Raw genomic sequence first — 26,645 nt, 5'->3', positions numbered from 1 at the left:
TGACTGTAAGCCTTGAGGTAAAGCTGCTGTTTCAGGGCACCTGGGCCTCTACCTGTGCTACCAGCCGACCTTTCCACTATGTTAACCTTGATCTGAGCCCAGGGCTCCTGGGACAACAGCTTCGGTGAAGAACTCTCCCAACATTTTATTTTCTGGACGCCTCTACTATTCTGTCTTCAGGGGAATGGCCGACCCCCAGCAACCGCCTTCCCACAAGACTGAGATAACTGAGATACCGTCTGTCTTTTTTGAGACTCCCATGTAAGTCTCGGGGATGACTCCCTCGCTTGCCTGTGCCCCTTCCCCTTCGGCCTGAACCTGCTGGTAAGGCCAGACAAACCTCCCTCTTCCTATTCTTTGTCCGTGGTTGACTGGCTGAGATTAGAACTGTTTGCCCCACCTGAAACTAGGCACTAAGGATAAACATTTCCTGTTCCCCTGACTGATGAGGCCTTCCCTGATTGCAAGATGCTGAATTCCCCCCACTGTCCGCACCTCCCGGTGAAAGTCTGAGGCAAATCTGCGGCCCCCCCCCCCCGGCCACGCACTATGATCCGGGGCGCTGCCCTTATCGCAAAAGCTTGAATAAAATCATCTTCCATATTGTCCGATGTGTTCTGTCCTTGATATGTGCACCCTGCCGTTTTCCACTCGGGGCCGCGGGGCCGCGAGAGGCTCCTGTGCGCGACCTTGGAGCACTTCCTGAGCACCTCTATGCCTCCGGTACCTCCTTTGCAAAGCGAGCTGCTCGCTGGCCCTACCTCCTTAGGTTGCGACCAGAGATCACGCCAGAAAACGCTTGGCTCGGAGCCCGACCCAGAGCGAGCGCTCCAGAAATGTCAACCATTGTGCGTGCAGGAGAGGAGTGGAGAGGAACCTGGCCGGGACCCGCGGGGGAGCTCGGCGGCGCGAAGTTGGGGATGCACGTCGGTCTGGGGACCTCCGCCCCCTCTGGTGTTTGGGGGTGCCCCATGTCCCCACTGCCTCATCCTCGGATCGCTAGCTGGGGCCGGGGGCACACTCCCTACTCCTCCCCTCCCCGCCGCCTGCCTTTGATTGTGGCGAGCAGCGAGTCGCGGAGTAAATTAACTTTTTGCACACTTCATTATGCGCCGCCCCGCGTCCCCCGGGGCCGCGGCCCCGCCCCCGCCCCGCGCCGACAACTTGATTGGGCAATTAATCTTCGCGCCCCCCACCCCCCCGCCCGGCCCGGGGCTTTTGTGCGCCGGATCGCCGGCCGCGGGCGCTCCCCGGGCCGAGCGGTCTGCTAACGCTGATAAGGCGCCCAGCGCCGCCCGGCCCCCGCCTTTGTCAGGGCGCCGGGAGGCCCGGCCGCCGCGCTGCCGTCTCGCACCCATCAGCGCGCCCCCGCCCCTCCGGCTCGGTCCATCTGTTTGAGCTCACAATCCTCCAGCGGCTGGGCTGGGGGAGGGGGCTCGCTGTTGGGCAGGGAGCCAGCACCCCCTCCAACCCCGCGCCCCATGTGTGAGGAGTGCACCCCCCTCCGACACGCACGTGCGCGCGCACGGGTTGCCCAATTAAACAGCGCGGTAGTAATTAAGGGCGGGAGCTCGAAGCACTGCAGTCTGAGGAATGGGGAGGGGGTCCCCCGCAGTGTCCAAAAAAGAGGGGACCCTGCCACCCATCCCGTACCCCAGGTGTGTAACGCCTGGTTCCCGGGTTGGGGGTCTACGGGCTCCAATGGCTGCGTGATGGGGAGTGGGGAGGGCGGAGGGAGAGAGAACCCCTGGGAACTGGCCCGATAATTCGTGCCTCTTTGTGCATTTTTCTGTTTTGTTTTTTCCCTTTTACTAGCAGTTGACCCAGCCTCAAAAAGGCGTCCTGTGGTTCCAGTAAGTTTGAGGGTCTGGGTCCTAAATGGAGGGTCCGTCCGGGGCTGTTGTAGAGGCCGATGGCAGGGCGTCCGAAGGAGGCTCCAAAAGGGCCCCGCACTCACCGTGCGAGGCGGTGTGTCCGGCGACTGGCCTGCGCCTGTCGGGATGGCGGAGACTGTCCTGGTGCAGCCCCGGGGTGTGCACGCCAGTGACGGTTTGGGTCTTTTCCGTGGTTTTCCCAGCACCGGGCCGGGGATAAAAGCTGATGGGTTAAAGATGGTGCTGGGAACGGGCCAGGGGTAGAGTGGTGCCAGAGCAAGAGCCCAAAACTTGTAGTCGCTGCAGAGCTTGGGACTGGTAGAGTGTGTGTGTGTGTGTGTGTGTGTGTGTGTGTGTGTGTGTGTGTGGTCTTTGGGAAGTGTCTGCACCAGTGTTGGAGGGGTGTGAGTTTCGAGAGAAAACCCGCGGCCTTCACTTGTTCAGGCGAGAGGGTGTGCCCCGGTGCGCACCGCATCTTTGTGATCGGGGTAGGAGACGCCGCGCGCCTGAGCGGTCCGCGGGCAGCTCGGACCGAACACTCGCTGAAGGGGGCGTCTCCGCCCAAGCCGGGTTCTCCCGACAGCGTGCGCACGGCGGAGGCTGTTGGCTGCCCTCGCAGACTCGCACTCTGGTTTGGAAAATGGATGAGAAGATCAACACAGAACACATGAGGTTCGGTGGGTGATCAGGGCCGTAGATCAAAACAAAGCAGGACAACCGGCTAGGTGTGTGCGACCCACTTGCTGGACACCCGGCCCACACCAGGAGGCCGCATTGCCGGAGCCGTGAAGGTTACATCCCTGATCTCAAGCAGCGCATCTCCCCAGTCCCTGGGACCCGGCCTCCCCAGCCCGCTCTGCGGCCATGGGGTCCCGGGGATGATGGGCAGGCCTCAGGCTGCTGCGGCTTCTCCCCCTTATTCCTGTGGAGGTGGCGGTGGCTCCTTCTGCTAATGACAACCTCCAGTCTTGCATGACGGAAAGGCCTTCTGGGCCCACAGTCCAGAAGGGGCCCTGTCAGCAGGAGCTGAATTAAAATGGAGAAATACAGCTTCCCTCCCCCCTCCCCCCCTCCCCCCTCCTCACTTCCCTCATTCCCACAGCCCCTGAGGCCTGGGTGGTGAGTTCCTCAGTCTCTTTCTTGCTGAGCCGGGTTCTCGAGCTGTGCATGGGGTGTGTGCCTCCCTGTGGACGCTAAGGTTGGGGACACCCAGAACCCGCAGGTGGGATAACGAAAGTGCGTCTGACCCTGACGCCCCTCCCTGCCGAGTACCCTCATCAGCTTCAGATGACTCGTCAGCTCTGGTCCTTGATTCTAATTGTCTGGCTTTAAAGAGCCCAGAATTCAACATTGTAGGCTTCCAACTTTCTGGAATATTAACATCCTGTATTTCTTACACGAACATTCTAGATTGCTTTGATTTCTGCCCTTATGTTCTAGAATTCTGGGTCTTCAATGTTGACTTTATTGAGGTCTGGCTCTTGAAATGACAAGAGAGAAAGAGTCCATGCAGAGGCACATGGTCCGACTCATAATAGCAGCAATGAACAGTTTTTCACTCATGTTTTTACTTATTTATTTTTAGAATCTTCTAAGTACTAGCCACTGTTCTAGGCATTATACAAATAAATTAATGAAAATAAATGAATATTTTGTTACAAGGTATTGTGTACCCACGAGAGGGGTAGGGAGTGGGGAGTTGTGATTAAAGTTGAAGGTCAAGGTGGGACACACTAAGAAGGTGACGTCTGATTTTCTATCCTTTCCATTACTGAGATTTAAGATCTCAGTCTATGATTGTAGATTTATTTCTCCTTACAGATCTATCAGTTTTTGCTTCATGGATTTTGAATACCTGCCATTGGGGGAATAAACGTTTTAAACTGTTACAGGCTTGGTTATCTGACTCCATGATTCTTTGTTCTAAGATGAACTTTGCTATTAAACTAGCCACTCCTGTGTTCTTTTGATTAGTGTTAGTGTGGTCTGTCTTTTTCTATCCTTGTACTTTTGGTTTTAGATTTTATTTATTTTTTTAGAGACAGGAGAAGGGAGGCAGAAAGATAGGGAAAAAGAAAGGGAGAGAAACAGAGTGGTTGCCTCTCACATGCCCCCGGCTGGGGACCTGGCCCACAACCCAGGCATGTGCCCTGACTGGGAATCAAAGTGGTGACCTTCTGGTTTGCAGGCTGGCGCTCAACCCACCAAACCACACCAGTCAGGGCTCTGTCCTTGTGCTTTTAACATGTGTCTTTATATTTAAAGTATAATTTTTTGTAGGTGGCACATATTGGTTCTTTAAAAAAAATCCAGTCTGACAATCTCTGCTTTTTAATTGGGGGTGTTTAGAGCATTTACGTTTAATGCGATCAGTGCTACGGTTAGATTCAATACCTCACCTTGCTGTTTGCCTTGTGTTTGTCCTGTCTGCTCTTTGTTTCCTTTTTCTGCCTCCTTTTTAATGAATTGAGTGTTTTTATTGTTCCATTTTACCTCCTTTGTTGGTTTTTCAGTTATAATTCTTCATTTTGATACTTTGTGGTTGCATCAGGATTTGTAGTATGTATTTCTGACTTACCTCAGTCTGTCGTCCAGTGATACGATATCACTTTAGGTGTAAGAACCTTACGACAATTCACTTCCGTTTCTCTCCTGACTGCATTGCTGTGGTGGCCATACTCATGTGAATGTTAAACTTGACAGAATATTATTCTTTGTGTCTAAACAGTAAATGATCTTTTAGTGACATTTAAATGATAAGAAAAAGTCTCATGCGTTTAGTCAGGTAGTGGATATTTTGGGTGCTCTCTATCCTGTCTATAAGTCCAGATTTTCATCTGCTCTCATTTCTGTTCTGCCCAAAGGGTTTCACGAACCATTTCTTATAGGGCAAATCTGTTGGCGAGGAACTCTTTCAGTTTCTGTGTGTTGAAAAACATCTTTATTTCAACTTCATTTTTTTGAAAGATATTTTAACTGGGTATAGAATTCTATGTTGACACATTTATTTTTCATTTCAGTAAATTAAAAGATGATACTCAACTATTTTCTCCAAATATTTTTGTTTCTCTGTACTTAACAAACCTTTAAAAAATATTTTTCTTTTCATCACCAGTTTTGAGCAATTTGATCATAATGGGTAATTTTCTTTCTGTGTTGTGTGTTTGAGTTTTGTGAAGCTTCTTGGATCTGTGAGTTTATAGTTTACATCTGTATTGGAACTTTTCAGCTTTTGTCCTCAAATATTTTATTTCCTTTGGGGACTTCAGTTACACAAATATAAGGCTGCTTGAAGTTGTTCAGCAGCTTCTGATATTCTCCTTGTTTTTTCTAAGATTATGTTTCCCTCTGCGTGTTCCATTTTTGGATAGTTTCTATTTGCTGTGTCTTCAGATTCACCAGTCTTTTTTTTTTGCTGCTGTGTTCAGTCAGACATTAATCCCAGCATATTTTTCACTTCAGACGTTGTTGTCTTCCTTTCTAGAAGTTCACTTGGATTTATATATGTCTCCCATGTGTGTCTTTGCCTTTTGAACATAGTGAATACAGTTTTGATCACTGTTTTATTGTTCTCACCCACGACTTCTGTCAGTTCCTGGTCAGTTTCACTTAATTCACTCTTTTCTTCATGAAGGGCCACGTTTCCTTGCTTCTTCATGTAGCTGGTAATCTTTTCTATAAAACACGTTTTTAATCTCCACCTGAAAAAAATTTTTTTTTTATTTGAGAGAGGGAGAGAGTAACATTGATGTGAGAGAGAAACCCCGATCTGTTTCCTGCTGTTCGCACCCCAGCCGGGCATTGAACCCACATCCTAGGTGTGTGCCCTGACCAGGGGTGGACCCAGGCCCATTTTTGGTGTGTAGGGTGACGCCCCAACCAACTGGCCTATCTGGTCAGGGCAGTGGCTGATAATCTTTATTTGGATGCCAGATACTGTGCATTTTACCCTTTTTGGATGCTGTATATTTTTATAGTTCTATAAATCTTCCTGAGTTTCCCTCTGAGATTCAATCGGGTTGCTTGGACCCATCTGACCCTTTCACGTCCTGCTTGTGTGATGTGTTGGGTGGGTGCAGAGCAGGGTTCTGCTGAGAGTTCATTCTTGGCCGACGATGAGAAGCGCCTGTCCTGAGCACAGCGGTCCACCCTTATCTGTGGTTTTGCTTTCCAGCGATCAACCATGACCAGAAATATTAAATGGGAAGTTCCGGAAATCAACAATGTGTAAGGTTTAAACTGTGTGCTGTTCTGAGCAGTGTGAGGAACTCTCCGGCTGCCCTGCCTTCCAGGGACATGAGTCGTCCAGTTGTCCAGTGCCTCTGTGCTGAATGTGCTCCCCTGTCTAGCAGTCACTCAGCAGCCATCTGGGGTATCAGATTGACTGTCATGGAAGCACAGAGCTTGTGTTCAAGTCACCTTATTTTACTTAACAATGGCCCCAAAGTGCAAGTGTAGCAATGCTGGTGGTTCAGACATGCCAAAGAGAAGCTATGAAGTGCCCCCTTAAGTGAAAAGGTAGGTAGGTCTATGAAAAAACATGATGTACATGTAGGGTTCAGTGACTAGTTGCAGTTTGGGGCACCCACTGGGGATCTTGGCTCCTCCATGGATAAGGGGGGGGGCTCTGTACTCTAACCAGCGTGCCATGAATTAATGACATTTTTTTCCTATTTGTCACTGTTTTGGTCTTCTGTGAGTGCTGGGCACTGTTTTCTAATCTTCCCCCTTGGTTTTTCTCATTCACACAACAGTGCCAATGAGAGCTTAGTCGGAGACTCCAGGGGGTTGCTGCAGGTCTCCGGGACGCTCTCTCTGTGCAGCCCTCTCCTTTCAGACATTCTGTCCCATGAACTCTGCTGTCCTCGGTCTCCCTGGACCCTCGGCTGCGGTTCCTCAGCTCACAGGCCCTGCTGGACTCCACCCGGATTCCCCTTCCTGCTCTAGGACCTGGAAGCTCTTTCCAAGTTGTCAACTAGGGCAATCGTAGGGCTCGTCTCAGAAATCACTCTCCTTCACTGCCTGATGCCCAGCATCTCAAACACTGTCATTTCATATATTTTGTCTTTTTTGTTGTTTCTTGGTTGTTTGAAGTAGGAGAGTAAATCCAGTCCCCATTACTCCATCTTGGGTGGGAGCAGAGGTCAGGAGGGAAACGTTGAACACAGACTTGAAGGAGGTGATGGAGTGAACGTGAGGATATGGAGGTGAGGGGGGGAAGACAACTTCAGGTGACAGGAACAGCAAGTACTCCGGCCCCAGCCAGTGAGAGGAACTGGAGGAAACCAGTGCGGCCGGAGCAGGGGCCGCTGTGGAGAGAGGACAGGGAGGGGATGAGGTGCCGGGGTGTGTAGGACTTTGCAAGCCACGGGGAGAACTTTGGCTTTTATGCCAAATGAAACGGGAGCTGTGGGAGGGTTTCGGGCAGAGGAGGGACATCCTGTACTTACATTTCATAGGGTCTCTCAGTTGACTGAAAAAACGGAAAAGGAGCAAGAGTGAAAGGTCAAGACAGCTGGGAACCAGTTCCCTAAACCAGGTGAGAGATGATGGTGACTCAGACATGTAGGGGACGCATTGCTAAGGGGATTATTTACTAGGAGGGTGTTCTATGTCTTGGTCTGGGTGGAGGTTACATCACACGCTCACTGCGTGCAGGTTCACTGAGCTGAGTGTACACACCCAGTTGTGTTCTCACCTACCTGAATGCAATGCCTCAAATTAAAAAATAAAACACAAACTGGAAAGCGTTATGCTAAGTGAAATAAGCCAGGAAGTGTGGTGCAAATACCATGTGATCTCACCTTTAACTAGAACATAATCAACAAAAGAAAAAAGCAAGCAAAGTATAACCAGAGACATTGAAATTGAGAACAATCTAACAGTAGCTAGAGGGGAGGGGGAAGGGATAATGAGGGAAAGGGTTTTCAGGAACTACTTATAAAGGACACTGGACAAAACCAAGTGGAGTGGAAGCAAGGGAGGGAGGTGGGTTTGGCTGGGGTGTGGCGGGGGAGTGGTTGGGGGAAAATGCGGACAGCTGAAATTGAACAACAATAAAATAATTATTATAAATAAATAAATAAATAAATAAATAAATAAATAAATAAATAAATTAAAATACCAGGCCCTGGTTGGTATGGCTCAGTGGATCGAACTATTGGCCTATGAACCAAAGAGTCAAAGTTCAATTTCCGGTCGGGGCACCTGCCTGGGTTATGGGCGGGGTCCCCATCTGGGGTGTGTGAGAGGCATCCAGTTGTTTCTCTTGCACATGGATGTTTTTCTCTCTCCCTCCCTCCCTTCCCCTCTCTCTAATAATAAATAAAATAAAATAAAATAAAATAAAATAAAATACAGAGATGAAGATGACTTGAACCAGTCTGTTATCAGTGGAGGTGAGGAGAAGTGCGTAGAGTCCAGAGCTCTTCTATAGGTAGATTCAACAAGATCTGAGGACAGAAGCGGGGAGAGCACATTGGCCAGTGAGAGTCGGACCATAGCGGAGGTCTGGCGGTGTCACCCCAACGGAGAGCTCTGGACAGGAGTCTGCCCGTGGTCGTAGGAGCCCCATGTCGGGCAGAAGGGCCCTGGCCGCCCCGCTGGCTCTGTCACTGGTTGGATGGCCCGGGAAGAGCGTGGCCTCCTGCAAAGGCTGGGGGTGGCTCCAGAAGGCACCGCAGCCGGAGCCCAGCAGCTCACTGCTCTCCTCTCGGCTGAAGGTCAGGTTCTTTCTGGAAAGGGAGGCCGCTGTCTCTGCCACGGTGTCATCGGTGGCTGCTCTACAGGCTCCGGGTGGAGCATTTATTTACTCGGCTGAATGCTGTCTCAGACCCAGAGCAACCTGATCATGCCAATGCAGTTGTTCCCATTTCACAGACAGGGAAACTGAGGCGCTGAGGGATTTAGTCATATGCCTGGTGGTGGAGTTGGGATCGGGGCCCTGTGTTGTAGTGCTCACTCCTCTCAGTGGCCCTGGGAGGCGAGGAACGTCAGTCCGTTTTAGAGCCAGGGAGTCTGAGGTGCGGAGAGGCCAGTGTCTTGCCTGACCTTGTAAATGGAGTGAGTGGAGACTCTGAGATTTGAATCTACGCTGACCCATCTCTTCTACTTTCCAGGTGTCGTCTCCTGAATGCATCTGGGGGGTGTAACAGCAGAATCTTGGGGCGGGAAGAGGCCTCCCCGGAATTTGGCCAGTGGGGACGCTGAGACCGGGGGAGGTAATCAGCCATGCGTGAGAGCCTCTCTGTGTCCCAAAGGGTGTCCTGTTGTGCGGGGTGTTACTCGTCCCTCATTCATGTATTTGGCACCCAGCGCCGGGCCACTGTGGGCCAGCCCTCCAACCCAAGACACTCGTGGTGCACTGGGGAGGCAGACAAGGGAACAGGCTGACCTGCAGCGGACGAGTAAGCAAGTTCAAGAGGAACAGGGTGAGAGCCCGCTTGGTTGTGTCCAGGCCGACTTCTGCCACCAGCTTTGCCTGCTGCTGCTTGCTGAGGGCCTCGCCTCTTCCCAGACAAAGGCTGGGGAGTTTGGAGGCTGAGAAGGAAGCCGAGCCAGACTGGGGCTGGACCCTGCCCCCACTTACCAGGTGACCTGGGGGGGCTTTCTTCACCTTTCTGACCTGGGCTTCTCCAACTGTGAGCTGGAGAAAAGCCCCCCAGAGGGTGGAGTGGAGCAGGAAGCAGCCCTCCAGGCAAAGCACAAGGCAGGGGCTTCGTGCGTGGCGCGCGTGGCCAGCCCTCCTGCTCTTTGGCCTCCACCTCCCCTCTCTGGCTCTGGGCAGCTGCCGGCCCACCAGACCCTGCGTGGAAGCTACCGTTTCCAGAGCACCAGCCTCTCCTCGTGTGATATCAGGGCTGTTCCAGGAGCCAGGAACAGGTGGAGGTGGGGGATGGGGAGGGGCCTGGACAGAGGGCAGCTCTCCTCCCCCAGGGGAGCCTCCTCCTCCCCCCTGAACGTTCGCTTCTCCCTCCTCGTTTTCCATGGCTCTCTTCTTCTTTCTCTCCTCTTTCCGTTCTTCTCCCATTTTTACCCTTTCTTTCCTTTCTGTCTTTTCCCCCCTCCCCCTTTCTTCTCCTCCCCACCTTTCTTTTGTGTGGTCTTTTTTTTACTCTCTACCCCTCTTTTTCAGCCCTCCCTTAGGACGGTTATGAACATAGGCTGTGTCTCCCTTGGGTTTGAATCCCAGCTGTGCGCCATGGTGGCTGTGTGACCTTGGGTGAGTTACTTAACTCTCTGTGCTTTGGTTTCCTAAACTAAAATGAGACACCAACAGCATCTCTCCTGACGGTTGTTAGGAGGAGTAACTCAGACAGGTGCTCAGCGGCAGCGGCGGGTGGCTAGGGGAGTCTTAGCTACTCACTGCTAATGTTCCTCTTCTCACTGGGTGGTCTCCCTCCCTCCACCCCAACTCTCCCAAGGCCCAGCGTTCCTGCTCTTACCCCTCTCTGCCAGGCAGCGTGGGCCCCTCTGCTGCCCGTCGTGCCCACCGCCCCTCCTTCCACCGCACACAGAGCGGGGGAGCCCAGGCTTGAGGCCAGGCCGCCCCGTGAGCAGTTGCAGAGCCAGGTGGTTGGAGCTCTTCCCTGGGCCCCACCCACAGCGAGCGCCTTTGTGCCACCGGGTGACAGCCTCTCTTGGCACCTCATTTGGCAGCGCAGTGCATCTGGCCCGGGTACAGCTGAAATGCTCAGCCTGGGAGGCAGTGGTCTCGGAGAGCAGGGTGCTCCGGGGTGCCCTCGTCATCCACCCGCGTGACCCCGGATGAAGGGTGTTCCCAGCCCCGAGCTGGACTGCCAGCTCCATGGGGACCCCTGTGTCCAGCACGGTGCCCAACACACTGCAGGAGTTCACTCAGTGGGTGGTCGTGGAGAGTAACGCTGGCGAAGGCTTCCTGAGTCCTTGCTGTGTGCCAGTCATTGCTTTGTGCAAATTCTTTTTATCTTCACAGAAACTCTGCACTGTGGGGACTGTCCTTACCCCCATCTTAAAGATGAGCTATCTTTGTCCCAGAAAAGGGCGGGGAATTGCCCAAAGTCCGATGAAGTGAATGAATGACAGCCTTAGGAGGAGGGACCCAGGACGAGTGTGTGGCCCGGGTCCCACAGGTAGTAGGGAGAGAAAGATCGGGACCTGAATGGGGACTCTGGCACTGCCTCTGCCCCATCCGTAACCGGTGCCAGGACAGTGTGGGTGGCACTCAGACACACCTCCTTGATACACTGGGCCTGGGCCGGGAGAGCCGCTGACTGGCGGTGGGCCACTGTCTCAGTGTTCCTCTCAGTTCTCGGGAGGGCTGCTCCTGTTTTCCAGGTGAGGAGCCTGAGGCCCAGAGGAGGCCAGCCACATGCCCAGGGTCACACGGCCAGTAGGTGTGCCTCCAAAGTCCCACTTTCTTCCAGAGGGGAGGCCTGGGGTGGGAGGGCAAAGGAAGAGGGTCACGGCCCTCCACTCGGTTTCTGCCCTCGAGGCTGGATCTTGGCGCCCCTGTGCCCGCCGTGTGCAGAAAGCCCTGGGCCCGGCTTCCTTCCTCCCTTGTCCCTGGAAGCCGGGCTGGGAGGGATCACTGTGTGCCTCCTGCTGCCCTTCCCCAGAATCTCCCTCAGATCCCCAGAGGGAGCAGGCCCTGCTGGCACCTCTGTGTCAGACTTCCAGCCTCCGGAACCGCGAGACAATACACTGCTGTGGTTTTAAGCCACTCAGTCTGCAGTGCAGCACTTGGATGCAGCAGCCCCAGAAAACGAGTACACCGTCCAAGCCCGAGGCTTTGGGAGCTGTCACCTTTGACCCCAATTCTGTGCAGGGTAAGAAAACCATAGACACACAAAGAAGCTGCCAAGGACACGCCAGCAAGAGCCTGGAACTCGGGGCACAAGCTTGGCTTGCGGGGTAGAAGGAAGAAAAATGCTTTTCTCCGGTGCCAGGTCTAAAAGCAAAAACCAAAGTGGCGTCTCTCTCAACAGCTGCCCCTGACGCGTGACACATGCACGTTCGGGCTTTGATGCAACCACAGGACTCACAGTTTGTTGCTGTCACGACAGCTGACCCTCTGCCAGGCAGTCTGCCGTCATCTGCTACTCCCATTTTACAGGTGTAGAAATGGAGGCTCCGAGGCACTAAGTCACAGGCGGCAAATGCAAGGCTGGAGGGCCGAATCCGGCCCCCCACTTTGTTTTATCCAGCCTGGCACCTTGTCTCTACCTGGTGGGAGCACCAGCTCCTTGCCCCTAGTTCAGGAGTAGTTACATTTACACAGTCCTACAATTACATTCGGCCCTTTGAAGGCAACTGCGAGGCTGATGTGGCCCCCGGTTGAAATGAGTTTGATGCCCCTGCCCTAAGTGATCCAGGCAGCAGGAATGACAGACAGCCCAGGCTCTGGGACTTCGGGACTCTGGGCCCGTTACTCCCCCACCCTGAGCCTCCTGCTGCTGAACCCCAGGTAACAAGATGCCTCACTGGTGCAACTGCCTCAACTGCCATTACACTCCATGTCCACACAGGCCTGGGAGGCCGCTGGTACCACCCACTTACAGTGAAGACCCTGACGCTGGAGGGGGGAAGGGAGGCACAGAGGGACGTGTGCGCAGGGACACGGGCAAAACTGGAAGAATGTAAACGCGAACCTCATCTCAGTGTTGCCGTGCAGTTTGACTGGCGTAGGAGCTTGGAATGTGAATGGGCCTGGTACACAGTTGGTGCTTAATACAGTCAGGCGACTCAGGCAGGCTGATCGGACAGTGCCTAAATTAAAGGGCATGGAGAGGACACAGGCTTCCTTTTGTCTTATTTTCAAGTTTTGCTTATTTTTATCTTTACAGCTGCTGCTGCTTTTATAATTGTTCGAGGTCTCGCGGCTGGTGAGCAGCAGACGGGAACTCACACCCAGAACCGTCTTTCGCCAGAGCCCACCCCCCAAGCCGCCTCTTCCGTGGGAGGCTGTGTGCGGACCATGCCTGGCACAGAGTGAACCTTCAAGAAACCTTCACGGGATCGACGTATTTACAGAAAGTTGAAAACACGAATCTCGGACAAATACGTAGTGACCCCGTGTCAAAGGTTTATTTAAGTCTTTAATGGAGGGACCAGCAGGATGGAAGGGAAAGCTGGTTCGGCGGAGGGCAACACGGCCAAGTTCGGCGCGGAACCCGCGGACAGGACGGCAGACCAGCAGGCCTTAGCGGCATTTTCACTACAGGAAAGAAATCGTTGGCAACTGTGCATCTTATGCGCGTTAACGCGGAGCTTCACTGCGTTGGGACTGCGAGCAATAATAAATGGCAAAGGCAAACGAAGGCGCGCTGGCTCGGGCGTCAGGTGGCGCGGGCCGGCTCACCGGGTAGAGCCCTCACTCGACATTGAAAGGACACGCAGACTTTCCTTTTGTCTTATTTTCAAGTTTTGGATATTTTTGTCTTTACAATCGCCGCCGCTGCTGCTATTAGTATTGTCAACCCACTTCTCTCTGATGAAGGGCGGCTCACCAACCCCACGGGGTCCCAGGAGCCCAGGAACGCACGGCCCCACCCCGCGCCCCTCACTCGGGACACAGGGGCAGAGCCTTCGCCACGAATGGCGTGGGTCGGGACGCGCACACGCCAGACAGCAGGTCGCGTGCAGGCTGAAGGGGGCTGCAAGGGGGGGCAGCAACAGGAGGGGCCCGCGGAGGTGTTTGGTAAACACCCATGCGGTGAACAGATCTCCGCGCAGGACTTGTCACAGAAAATAAAGCGACCCATAGATAATAGGTAGCAGTGATTCCATTTAGGCTTACACGTGTGTCTGAGCAGACACACTTACGAGTGTGAGCCCGGAGGAAGCTCTGGAGAGACACCCCCAAGCCGAGTCTTGTGGGGGGAGGGGGGAGGGGGTGGGAGAAGCAATCCTGTAAAACCCGAAGCTTTGTTTGAATTGGGTACCTCCAACCTGACTCGCAGCCTCTTTGAAATATGGCCATATATGTACAGATACGTGGGGGATGATTTCTGGAAGGTTTTCTCGGGGAAGTAGGAATGGGGGCTGGGTTTTTCATTTCCCTTCTGTATCATTTCTGGCGTGAACGCACCCCCACCCGCCGTCTCTGGGGACAGACCCCAGGCTTGCTTGCCGGGACCCGCCGCCGGCTTCCGTGGGGTCCCGCGGGGCGGAGGGAAGGCAGAGAGGTGCGGGCTTCGCAGGGCGCCCGGCGGGCTGGGCCGGGTCCGCAGCTGACCGTGCGGGTGGGGACGGGGAGCAGATGGACGCGGCGCCGGGCGGCTCGGGGTCCCCCGGTCCCGTCCAGGTGGCTCGAGCCGACTTCGGGCCAGCTGCGGGGGCCGGGAGGGGCGGGCAGCCCGGGTGGGGAGGGGACCCCGTTTTCCATGACAATGCCTAGGCCGCTCGTACAAAGGCGCCGCAATCAGCGTTTTATTGGTTCGAGTTAATTATCTGCGGTGGGGAGGGGGCGGGCGGGGCCCGGCGATTCCCTCGTGGGGCGCTGGGCGGGGCGGCGGGGGGCACCGGGAGACGCGGGGGCGGTGGGAGCGCGGCTCTGCCCTTCTCTCCTGCCCCGGGCTCCGTGGCAAAGCGCCGTCGCCCCCTAGTGGGCACCTCATTCATTCACCCATTCATTCGTTCACTCGGCGGGTCAGTGCTGCTGCGGGACGCACCGCGCGAGGTACTGCAGTCCGCGTTAAGTCAGAGCTGGGAACAGGACCGGGCAAGTGGCTCACAAGTTTAAAACGCCGCGTCCTGGGCGGGGCGCCTTGGTTCCCATCCTCACCGGCAAAGGCTGGCAGCCTAGTGCCGCAGGGCGACTTAGAAACGATCAGGATGCAGCCTGGCAAAGGCGGAGTAAGGGCAGCCGCAAGGCATGGGGGGCCCGGGAGGAGGACCCGCGGGAGAGGAGGGCGTGTGAGAGGGCTTCCTGGAGGAGGCGGGCTGCGATCAGACCTGAGAGGCCGGTGGAAATCAGCCAGGGGCACGGGCGCTCCGGACCCGTCCAGAACAGGGCTCAGCTTGTGTGAAGGGGATGCAGTAAGAGCGAGCAAGATGCATTCTGGGAGGAGCCGTATGCCCTTGTTGGGTGGGTGGGCGGGTGGGTGGGGGAGTCTGGAACTTATGAGGGCTGTGGGTGGGGCAGCGTCGGAACACCCCTCAGATCATTCCCAGTTTTAACATTCTCTTCTTTAGGTCTGGAGAGTGTTTGACCCACCTTCGTCGAACTTGCCCCCCTAGGGGTCCAGGCCTCATCATCTCCCCCCTTGACCACTGACCTTTGGTCCCTCTGGCTTCCTTTGTCTTGCACTTCAATCTGCCTGCACTTTAGCCATGCCTCCCCCCCCCATGACTGTTCTACAAGCAAAGCTACGTGGCACTACTTTTCAAAATTACAGATGCACAGAATCTATAACCCAGTGGCCATGGCTGCATGTGGCAGAAGCACAGAGCAATAGTGGTTTAAGTAGAGCCATTTCCCTCAGGTAAATTAAGGCTGAAGGCAGACAGTCACGCTAGGGCTGCCATGGGGCTCCATAGTTCAGGGAACTGGACTTCTATCTTGTTATTCCTTTACCCTCAGTATATGTCTTCTACTTCATGGCCCAATATAACTGCTCAGACACCCACCATCACATCTACATTCCAGTTGGAGAGCCTTGCAGTCATTAGAAAGGAGAAAGGAGTCAAGAAGGAAGGGAAGCCTCTTTGAGGACCCTTTCCGGAAGTCACATGTAATCCTGTACTTACATTCCATTGGCTGGATGACATGGCCACATGAAGCTACGAGAAAGGCGGGGAAGTACGGTGTGTGTTCCAGGCTTCATGTTCCCAGGTGAAAACTGGAGTTCTGTTTCCAAGGAAGAAGTGGAGCCTGGACATCGGAGGACAACCACCAGTCCCTGTCTGGCTCGGGAGTTCCACTTTTAGGAGTGTGTCTTGCAGGTACGTTCGGCATGTGACATGTGACATACCTACAAGGTTATTCCCGGCAGCACTGCGTCAGGGACAGCCTGGAAAGAACTTCAACAGAGGACCGGCTAAACGGATGACTGGACATGCCCGGGAGGACCGCCTAGCCGTCAACACAAACGAGGAAGCTCGCCAGGCGTGGAGATGAAGGGGCGTTCCAGGTGCCCCACGCGGAAAACAGTTCGGCATTTTGTATAGAGTTAACCATATCCCTACCCTATGATCCAGCAACTGCACCCTCAGGATTTCGCCCAAAATAAATGAAACTATATGTCCCTACAAGGACTTTACACAAATGTTCACAACAGTTTAATTTGTAATAGACAACGACAGGAAGCAGCTCAGTGTCCACCAACTGCCCAGGGAGTGGACGATGGATGGGTGGGTCCATATCATGGAATACCACACTGCAGTGCAAATGAGTGAACCGTGATACATACGGCACAACGACATGGAGGAATCTCAAAACACGCCGAGCAAGACCGAGCTGGACACAAAAACTAACTTTGTATCAGTGATGCCTTTGATACAAAATTCTAGAGCAGGCGAGACCGATCAATCTATGGGGCTAAAAGCCCAATCAGTGGCTTCCTCTGGGCTGGGGGGACTGATTGACAAGGAGCATGAAAAAAATGCCTTTGAGTGCTAGAAATGTTTCGTTTCATGATTGGGTGTTGGTTACGCAGATGCATTTCACTGTGTGCAAATTATCCCTCAATCTTCTTAAAAGTCAAGGTGCAGAACAGAGTGTAAATTAATGCTATCCTGTGTGTTTAAAAAGAAAAGAAAGATGCTTGTATCTGCTGGACTCTCTGGAAGCCGGTGACAGGGCTGCCTGCTGGGGATGGGGGAAGAGGAAGTCTTTTTGCCGTACTCTTTCACACCTGTTGACTCTTAAAGACAGAGGTGAGTGCACTACCTAAATAAAAACTTAAAGTGAAGGGATCACTTACATGCAAATTCAAATCAATACACCCCTGCTTTAATTTTTTAAAAAGATTTTATTAATTAATTTTTTTAGAGAGGTGAAGGGAGGGAGAAAGAGCAGGAGAGAAGCATCAATATGTGGTTGCCTCTCGTGCACCCTACTGGGGACCTGGCCCACCACCCAGGCGTGTGCCCTGGTGGGGAAGGGAACCACGGCCCTTTGATTCGCAGGCTGGTCCAGCTCAACCACTGAGCTACACCAGCCAGGGCGCTGCTTTAAATTTTTTTAGTGGCTCCCCATCACCATCAGGGCAAAGTGCAGACTCTGAGCTGTTCCGGGCTTATCCCAGCTGTGCCCCTCCAGGCAGCGTCCTCTCTGGCTACTTGTCACCTACTTGCAGACAGCTCAGTACCCAGGCTCTCTCTGTAGTGACTATGCTGTTCCCTCAGCCACTCCTTTCCCGTAAGGCTTAGCTGCTTGGTGAAGCCCTCACCAGTCCCAAGTCTGAGTTGGTTTCCCACCAACCCCTCCCCCACGCTTTTGTGGTCCCCCTTGCAATGTGCCCTCTCCTCTTCCTCATCTGTCCAGACCACCATGTTTACTGATACTCCTGTGAGCTGGACTCCAGGGACCGGGGAGGTGGATGGGAGCCATCCATCCTTAGGGATAACTCCATATCCGTTCCTGGCCCTGTGTGATGTGTTCAAGTCCTGACCCCTGGTACCTGTGAATGTGACCTGCTTTGGAAACAGGGTCTTTGCAGATGTAATCAAGTCTGAAGTCATCCAGGGAGGGCCCTGACCCAGTGACTGGTGACAAGAAGAGGGAAATTTGGACACGGTCACAGGCACAGGAAGGAAGAACGCCATGGAATGACAGAGCTGGACTGGAGTGACGCTCCTGCAAGCCAAGGAGCCCAAGGACGGCAGGCGATGCCTAAAAGCCAGGAAGAGGCAAGGAGCATCCTTTCCACCGCCTTTAAAGAGACCGTGGCCTGCTGACACCACGGTGTTGGGCTTCTGGCCTCCAGATTGTGAGACCAGTTTCCATTGCCTTTAACCTCCAGCCTGAAGTAATTTGTAACTTCAGCCCTGGGAAACTAACGCACACACGACCAGTCAACCCCTCAGACAGTTCTAGGTAGTGACAAGTGCTTTGAAAAGTAAAACAAAGTGTGAAACAGGGCATGAGATAAATAGAGAGTGACTGGGAACGTTTTCCTATTAGCCAGGGTGGTCAGGGAAGGCCTCTTGGAGGAGGCGATGTTCCAGTGGAGACCTGCAGAATGAGGAGCCTGCTACAGGGAGCATCGGGCAGAGGTGCTGCCGGCAGGGGGACGGATGGGCTTGTCAGTTTCAAAAGCTACCGCATGCAGCTCTGACAATGGAAGACATGTAGCTGGCATCTTTGGGGAAGTTGCCAGGAGTGAACCAGGATGGGACTGATCTCCCTTTGCCTCTGTTAGGTCTCAGAACCTGCTGCATGTCTGATGCTGGTCGCCCCTCGGCCTGGGCCGGCTGGCAGCCGATGGCGGAGGCCAGCTTTCCAGCTGACACTCTGAGCTGTAATTGTGATTAACTACCCGGTCCTCTTCCCTGCTTGGGCCTGAGGCCGTGGGTGTGACAGCTGCAGAGTGAAGCAACCAGGCCAGGAAGGGGTTAATGGGCTGCCCCTCCATCTGAGCCCTTCAGACAATGAGAGGAGGTGCAGAGGCCTCTGGTGGGGGGGTGTGTGGCATCAGCTGGGGGAATGAATGGAGGGGACAGAGGCCTGATCCCCAGGGACTGGGCGTGAGTGCTCCGCGGGAGAGGGGTCAGAACCCTCCCCCCTGCTATTATTTTCACCCACCCCCATCAGCTTCTGCCTCACCCCCAACCCCCGCCCAGCCAGCACATCCCAGACAACTGCCCTCTTGGCTCCAAAGTGGGCAGCATCTTCAGCCTCATGGAATTCTGAGGCAGAGCCCGAACGCCAAGGAAGTGCTGCATCGTGAAATGTCACAGCTTTGGGGAAGCTCGTCGATTCCTGTCAGTTTCAAACTTTTTTTGCTTCCTTATTAGCAGTGGAAACCAGAAGCCCCACCCCCCACCTTATTTTCTCCTCAAATAATAAATAGTGTGTGAATTACTTTGAGAACAGACCGGGATCCAGTCTACCTCATTCATCCCCAGTTCTGCCCCTCAAAGCTGGGGCACCTCGGGGGACTCATGACAAATGCGTGAGCTATGTAACCACCACGACAATTGTTATGTAGGATATTCCCTACACCCCAAACAGCTCCCCCGTGCCCTTGGTAGTCAGTATCCAGCGTCCTAACCCCTGGTGTAGTAGACTGAATAATGGTCCCCTAAATACATCAAGTTCTAATCCCTGAATTTTGTAAATGTGATTTCATTTAGACAGAGGATTTTTGCAGTTGCGATAAAATTAAGGACCTTGAGATGAAGATTACCGGGCTATCCAGGTGAACCCTAAATGCCATCACGAGTGTCTTTGTAAGTGAGAGGCACATATGCAGAGGAAGAGGCCATGTTACCCCAGGTGGTTGAGATTGGAGTGGTGTGGCCCCAGGCTGAGGAACGCCTGGGGCCACCAGAAGGTGGAAGGGGCAAGCAACAGCCTCTGTCCTGGGGCTTTCGGAGGGAGAGTGGTCCTGCGGACAGCTTCATTTCAGACTCCTGGCTTTGGAACCGTGGCAGTAAATTTCAAATTTCGGTTGTTTTAAGCTACCCAGCTTGCGGTAGGTACTTCGTTACAGTAGCTCTAGGAAATGGATACACCTGGCAGCCATGACCCCTTGTGTGTCTGCTAGTTTTGCTTTTGCAAGAAGGTTAGGTAAATGGAATCTGACACTTTGTAGCCTTTTGAGTGGTTTCTTTCACCCCGCATTTGAGATTCATTTGAGATTCATCTATGTTGGTCTGCGGATCAGAAGTCTCTTCCTTTTTATTGCTGAGTAGTATTCCAGTGTCTGGTGCATTTATCAGTTGAAAGGTATTTGGGTCGTTTCCAATTTTTGACGATTATATAAATAGTGCTGCTGTGAACGTGTTTGTACAGGTCTTGGTGGGGACACAGTTGCATTTTTCTAGGGTAGATTCCCAGGAGTGCAATTCCTGGGCCGTGCTGTAGCCGTTTTTGTAATTCTGTAAGAAGCTGGCAACGCGTTTTCCAATGTGACTGTGCCATTTTGCGAGCCCACCAGCACTGAGTATTGTCAGTTTTTCTTAAAAAAAGTAGTCTTTTTACTAAGGAAGTAGTGATCATAGGGTCATGGGGTTTTATTGGAAGGATTAAATAAACACATTGCTGAGAACAATGCGTACCTAGCACATCAGCGTGTGGTCCCCGCCTCAGAAGTGTCAGCTCCCCCTTTCGTTGTCACTAGGGGTGGCCAGGATATAACCAGCGGTGGAAAACGCAAATTTCAGGTGGGTGGGGCGGGCTGGGCAGGAGCCTGGGGGGCCGGCAAGCACTTGTGCTTCTTGAGGGTCCTGGTCCCTGGGAACAGACCACAAGATGGAGATTTGGGTGCAAGTGGTTTTCCTGGGAATGCTCTTGACCTCTGCAGGGAGTGAGGAAAGCAGGGTTCGGCAGCTGCAACAGAGGCCTCGGGCAGTCCCACCAGCAGCTCAGGCGCTGGGACAGCCTTCGGAGGTGTCACCATCTGAGACAGGCAGGCAGGCCTCTGCACTGCTCAGGGGCCTGTCTTTGGAATGACTGCCTTGGAATGACCGGGTGTATAACTGCACAATCTTGGGTAAAGCAGCGCCTTGCAGAGCCGTCAGCAGCCGGCACTGAAGGCACATGGGTGCCGGGGCCTGGCCCGGGCGACACCCAGCAGGTGGGGAAGCAGGCCCTAGTGCTCGGAGCTTTCGTGATTTAAGAGCAGCGGTGAAGTTTCATTCTGACGTTGTCCGCCACTTTCTTAAATGCTAGGAACAGCCCGGATTGGTGTGGCTCCGTGGGTTGGGTGTCGTCCCGCAAAGTGAAAGGTCGTCAGTTCGATTCCTGGTCAGGATACATGCCTGGGTTGCGGGTTTGGTCCCCGTCGGGGTGTGTACAAGAAGCAACTGATCAATGTTTCTCATCCTCTCTTTCTCCCTCCCTTCCCCTCTTTCTAAAAAAAAAGATATTAAAAATATAAAATGCTGGGAACTCTTTCAGACTTTTAGACCATGTTGTGAGGAACTGATATACCAGACCCCAGGGCTGGACAGGGCCTGGGGCTGCCCGCCGATGTCCCTGACAGAACAGCTGCTGCTGTCACCATCTGACACCAAGTTAGTGTCTGACTAAGGAGTAAGCTCCGTGGGGCTCTGTGAGGCAGGGACCTTTGGGTTTTGCCCCCCTGGGCACCCCCAGCATGTGGGTCAGGGCTTGGCATGGACTGAGGGAGAGTGAAAGAAGGCAGAAGAACAGAACGCAAACAACCCCGTGAACAAGACTGCAAAGGACTTGAATGGACGTGTCTCCGAAGATGTGCAAAGGGTCAGTGAGCACATGGAAAGACGCCTGGTACTACTCATCATTAGGAGAGTATGCATCAAAATCACAATCACTGAGGTACCACTTCATACCCATTAGGATGGTTATTATTGAAAAAAACAAGCAGAAAAGAACATGTTGGCAGGGGCGTGGAGAGACTGGAACCCGCGCGCCAGGCCGGTGGGAACCGCATGGCCCAGCTGCCGTGGGAAGCAGTGCGGTGGCCCCTGGAACGCGAAACGTAGATTCACCGCGTGACTCAGCAGTCACACTTGCGGGGGTATAACTGCGAGAACCGAAAGCGGGATCTCGAACAGATGGAGTCAGCCCAAGTGCCCATCAACAGATGAACGGATAAACAAAACGTGGTGTACACACACAACGGAACGTCACGCAGCCTGAGAAAGAATTTCTGAAGCTGTGATGCAGATGAATGTCGAAGACGTTATGCTCAGGGAAATAAATCACGCCAAAGGACAAATATTGTGAGGTTTCATCTTTATGAGGGTCCCTCAGTAATCACATGCATAGACACGGAAAGTAGAAGGTGGTTGCCAGGAGCTCGGGGGGAGGGGAGCTGGGGGACTGCTGTTCAGCAGGTACCGAGTCTCGGTTTTGCAGGAGGAGAAAGTTCTGGAGGTGGATGGTGGCGGTGGCTGCCCAGCAGTCCGAGTGCACGTTCTGCTGCAGAGCTTACAGTTCAAAATCTTTAAAACGGTAACTTTTATGCTATGTGTATTTTACCACGATGAAAAAATAAGACAAAAAAAAAAGGAAGGAGAAATTGTTCCCCTATGTGGCAGAGCTCCGAGGCGGCTGCAGTGCCCGCGCCCCCTGCCATCTGTGCCCTGAAGAATCCCCTCGGTCCCCGAACAGGGCTTCCTTGTGGGACAGGCAAGATAATGTAGAAAGGAGACAATGTGACTTCCAAGGCTGGGTCATACAGGACACTGCGGCCTCGGTCTTGCCCAGTCTCAGGGGTCAGGCAGCCACCAAGTTGGGCGGACACTCCAGTAGCCCACAGAGAGGAACTGAGGCTCTTTGATAATGACCAGCCTGGGAGGGAGCTGCCCCGGAAGTGAGCCCTCCAGCCCCACCCGGGTTGGACTTCACAAAACATTCGGGCCAGAGCCACCCAGCTACCCCACCCCTGAGTTCCTGACCCGCAGAAACGGTTTGTTTGAGACATAAATGCTTATTGTCCTCTTAAGCCACAGTTTCGAGTTCATTTGTTATGCAGCACTTGATAACTAATAAGCTTATTACAGAATTATGTAATAATTCATACCTCACTATCCACGGACGATTGGTTCCCAAATCCACAGATGCTCAAGTCTCCCATGTAAAATGACGTCGAATGGTGCGTACAGCTGGCCTGCGTTCACAGATTCCCAAATGTGGACTGAAAAAACTGCGGATACAGAGGGCCACCCGTAGTTCTTGAAAAAATGCCATGTATAAGTGGACCTGTGCAGTTCCAACCTGTGCTGTTCTAGGGTCAACTGTATATTTTATTACACAGGACAATCTCCCTCACACCCACAGCAAATTAATCAAATGTTAGCTTATCTCGGCACAGGGGAGGGAGGCTGCCAGAGGCTTTAAGGAGGAAGCTCCCTTGGGGAAATGGGAGTGTTTAGTAGGGGACTTCTGAAGGGAGCCCCCCCCACCCCAGAGGAGTGGTTCCTGAGGCGGCCAGAGAGGGTGGTGTCAGGGCCGGGTGAGGAGTGTGCTGTGACTCTGTTCACTTCGTAGCACCCAGGGGACCTCACACCGAACAGTTTGGAGCGGCCCTGGCTGACTGTGGTTTAGAGCAGAGACTTGGGAGTTAAAACCCTAGCTCTCGTGCTTTGGCTGTGTGGTCCTGGGCAAGTCGCCCGAACTTGCAGTGCCTTCACTTGCTCTTCTGTTACGTGAGCCTACAAATGTTCATACCTCATAGCACTGTTCTGAGGATTTAAAGAGTTAATGTGTTCAGAAGGCCTGGGGACAGTATTAGCACACGCAGGAATTACATAAGGGTTGGCTGTTGATGATATTATGGGCATAGATCAAATCCAGGCTCTGCTATGGTGCAGTCACTTTGCCTTTTTGGGCTCAGTTTTCTCACCTGTAAAATGGGATTGGCACTATCCACAGCGCAGTATGAGGATTTAAGGAGCTTGTGTATGGGAAGGGCTTGTTCTGGTTTGAGCTTGGCCCTTGGTTATGCAAGCCTCTGTGTCTACATATGTAGGCATGGGAGGCACTCCTATGCCCTGATTCCACCTTCCCTCTGATTGCTGTCTCTCCTCCCTTGAAGGATCCCAGCACAACAACCTTCCAGGCACACACCCCTTTCTCCGCCTCCTTTTCCTGCTTCTGGGGCCGCAGCGCCACCTGCTGGCGCAAAGCTATATGGCACCCAAAGCCGCCTGCATAACTAGGTTAGTGGGAAGGGAATGTACACTTGAGTGCCTCCCGGAGACTGTACATGTTTTATACACATATAAAAATTTCTCTCTATTTTATGAAGATTGAGCCTTAGGGAGGTTACTCAAGGCTAGATGAAATTTAAACCCATCTTCCTTTCCTCCCACTCCAGACACCCTTCTAGGGTGAGTTCAAGTTCTGGGTTGAACTTGCCCTTCCCTCTAGAAAGGAGCCAAGAGCTGAGGTCAGGGGTCCTGGGGAGAATATCAGGATTTTCCCCTGGGGCCCAGATTGCAGAAGAAAGAGCGCTGGACTGGGAGTCCCCAGGCTGGGGTCTCCCTCTGGCCCACCCAGCCACCAGCTGAACAACTTTTGCAAAATGCTTACCCATTTATTCTAACATTTATCACTCGGAAATATAGACACTGTGGGGAGAGCATTTAACATGGGCATTGGGCTCTAATATGAGGAGGAATTATAAAAAGAAACAATTTTTTAAAAGCTCCCCAAAACCTTTTCACTTGCTCATTAAGTGCGGTACGGGCGGCTTTCTGCACATCGTTCCTGGCAGCAGTAAGTGCGCTAACAGGAAGAAAGTGGGCGCGCAGTGGCTGCACGAATTGTCAGACTGTAAGCTTGGGTTCGGCTTTCTCTCAGACGTGTGGCATTGCCACTGTGGGTCCAGGCCCCACTCCCTGCATCTTGCTCACAGTTGGCTGCTGTCCACACATTGCCAACTACACATTCACACTGTATATTGTTCCCGCCTCTCTCTCTCTCTTCCTGGGCACACACAGTTGCCTTTCTGAAATTACGTAATAAAAACAGCTACTATTCCTTGAGCACTTACTACGTACCAGGCACTGTTCTGAGCCCTCTCAAGTTGCACTGATTTGTCTCATCCTCCTAACAGTGCTATGAGATAGGCACTATTATCACAGATGAGGAGACTGAGGCACTGAGAGGTTAAGCAACTAACCTAAGGTCACACAGCCAGTAAATAATAGAGCCTGGGCTTGACACTGGAAAGTCTGAGACCAGAACCCACGCTCTTAACCAAAATGCTACCCATTCAAATGGAAGCCCCATGGGGACCGTTTATATTTCTCTCTGTATTTGTTCTCAGCCCACAAGCTCTGTTACGCAGGCCAGAACCTGGTCTGGGTCACCTTTGCTTCCCAAATACCGGTCCTTCCCATCCAGGGCCCACCCGGGGTGTGTGCTCAGTAACTGAGTGTTGAAACGATGTGTAAGGCTTTCGGAGCCCCCGCTCCTCCATCTGAAACACAGGAATCATACTCAGCACTTCAGATCACCCTAGTGGGAAAGCTCTTGTTAAAGACCCTTTGTTCGCCCTTGCCCACCTCCTGTTCACCTTTCCTTGGGCTTCAGCCTGCCCAGTTTAGTGGCCTGCACCAGCCCAGGGGAGCTGACTGTGTATATCTTTTCCCAACTTTGCACTCAGTACCATTATATTTGTAGCTTGAAATCAGCAACAGTGAGAGTGTTTACACCATGGAAATTGGCAATAGAAGCAGGAGGTATTTTCCCCTTTGGGGATGTTAAAACATTTACCACTGCCGGGAGAAAATGGGTCCTCGAACCATCACCTTCAGGCAGCAGCACAGAGCAGTCATCGTGCCAAGTGGCTCTGGGGCCAGACTTCTGGGGTTCAAGCTCCACCTCTGTCACTTACGGGCTTTGTGACCTGGTTCAGTTACTTAACCTCTCTGAGCCTCATTAGACTCATTCATGAGATGATTACCACCCAAAACCTGTATCATTTTGTTAACCAGTGTCACTCTAATAAATTCAATAAAAAGGGAAAAAGGGATGATTACCTATTTCATTAGGGATTCAATGCAATTATTCATATAAATGTTCTCTCAGTACTTATTAGTATGTATCAGGCCAGGGAATGGGGGAGGGCCTTTCTTGTTCCCGCATGCCAGGAAATGGGGTGATAGGCAGGCAATCTGCAATGTCAAAGAGGAACCTTGAGAAGAACAGTGTGTAACTCAAGGCCAAGGCCCTACTGAAGGACGTCTAGAGCACTGCAGGCCAGATCTTAGGAGTCAGGGCCCGTGCGCGGCCATGATGGCTGGGGGTAAGGGGCCTCCTCCGGTTCCTGGGATGGAAGGCTGCTGTTATCTGGCTCTGGAGCCCGGAACAGGTTTTGGAGGAAGCAGGCGATCTAACTGGTGGTGCCTGCTGCCCCCCCGCTCCCGCCCTTCGTGCGGTGAGCACTCCCGGAGGAGTGTTGTGGGGTTTGTCACCTGCGCTGCAACACGCATCGCAGGAACCGCACGAACAGAGAGGAGAACGAATAGAACTGTATAGGAGTGACATTTCTAATCTCACTGTAATTAAGTTAGTATAATGCAGACTGTAATTAAGTCTGAAGTAGATTCTGATCAGTGAAGATGTATATGGTACGTGTAGAGCATTCATTTAAAAAAGTGAAAAAAAACCTATTAAATAATTAAAATGTTACCCTAGAAAATGCTCATTTAATGTGAAAGAAATCTGCAAAGGGAAAATAGAGGAACAAAAAAGACACAAAATATGTAGAAAATACAGAATAACGTGGCAGACACAAATCCTACTCTATTAATAATAGCATTAAGTGTGATGGGAACCAATAAAAAGGCAGAACTTTTCTGAATTGATTTAAAAATCAAGCTTCCACTGTCATCCTTAAGAGACACTCTAGATTCAAAGACAGAAATAGGTTGAGAGCTAAAGAGTGGGGAGAAATATTTTCTACAAACAGGAATCATGAAAAAGCTGGATTGGCCATGTTAATATCAAAAAAGTCTGATATTTAACACAAAATATCTTACAAAATATAAAGGAGGACATTTTCTGATGTTAAAAGGGTAGCCCATCAGGATGAGATAAAAAATAAACATATGTGTGCCTAACGACGGAGCCCCAAAGCAGTTGAAGCGAAAATGGACAGAATTGAAAGGAGACCTGGACAAGGTGGACGC

Source organism: Artibeus jamaicensis, unplaced genomic scaffold (assembly GCF_021234435.1).
Source record: "Artibeus jamaicensis isolate MK-2021 breed Jamaican fruit bat unplaced genomic scaffold, CSHL_Jam_final contig_685, whole genome shotgun sequence".
Classification (NCBI taxonomy): Eukaryota; Metazoa; Chordata; class Mammalia; order Chiroptera; family Phyllostomidae; genus Artibeus; species Artibeus jamaicensis.
This window is presented reverse-complemented; position numbering follows the sequence as displayed.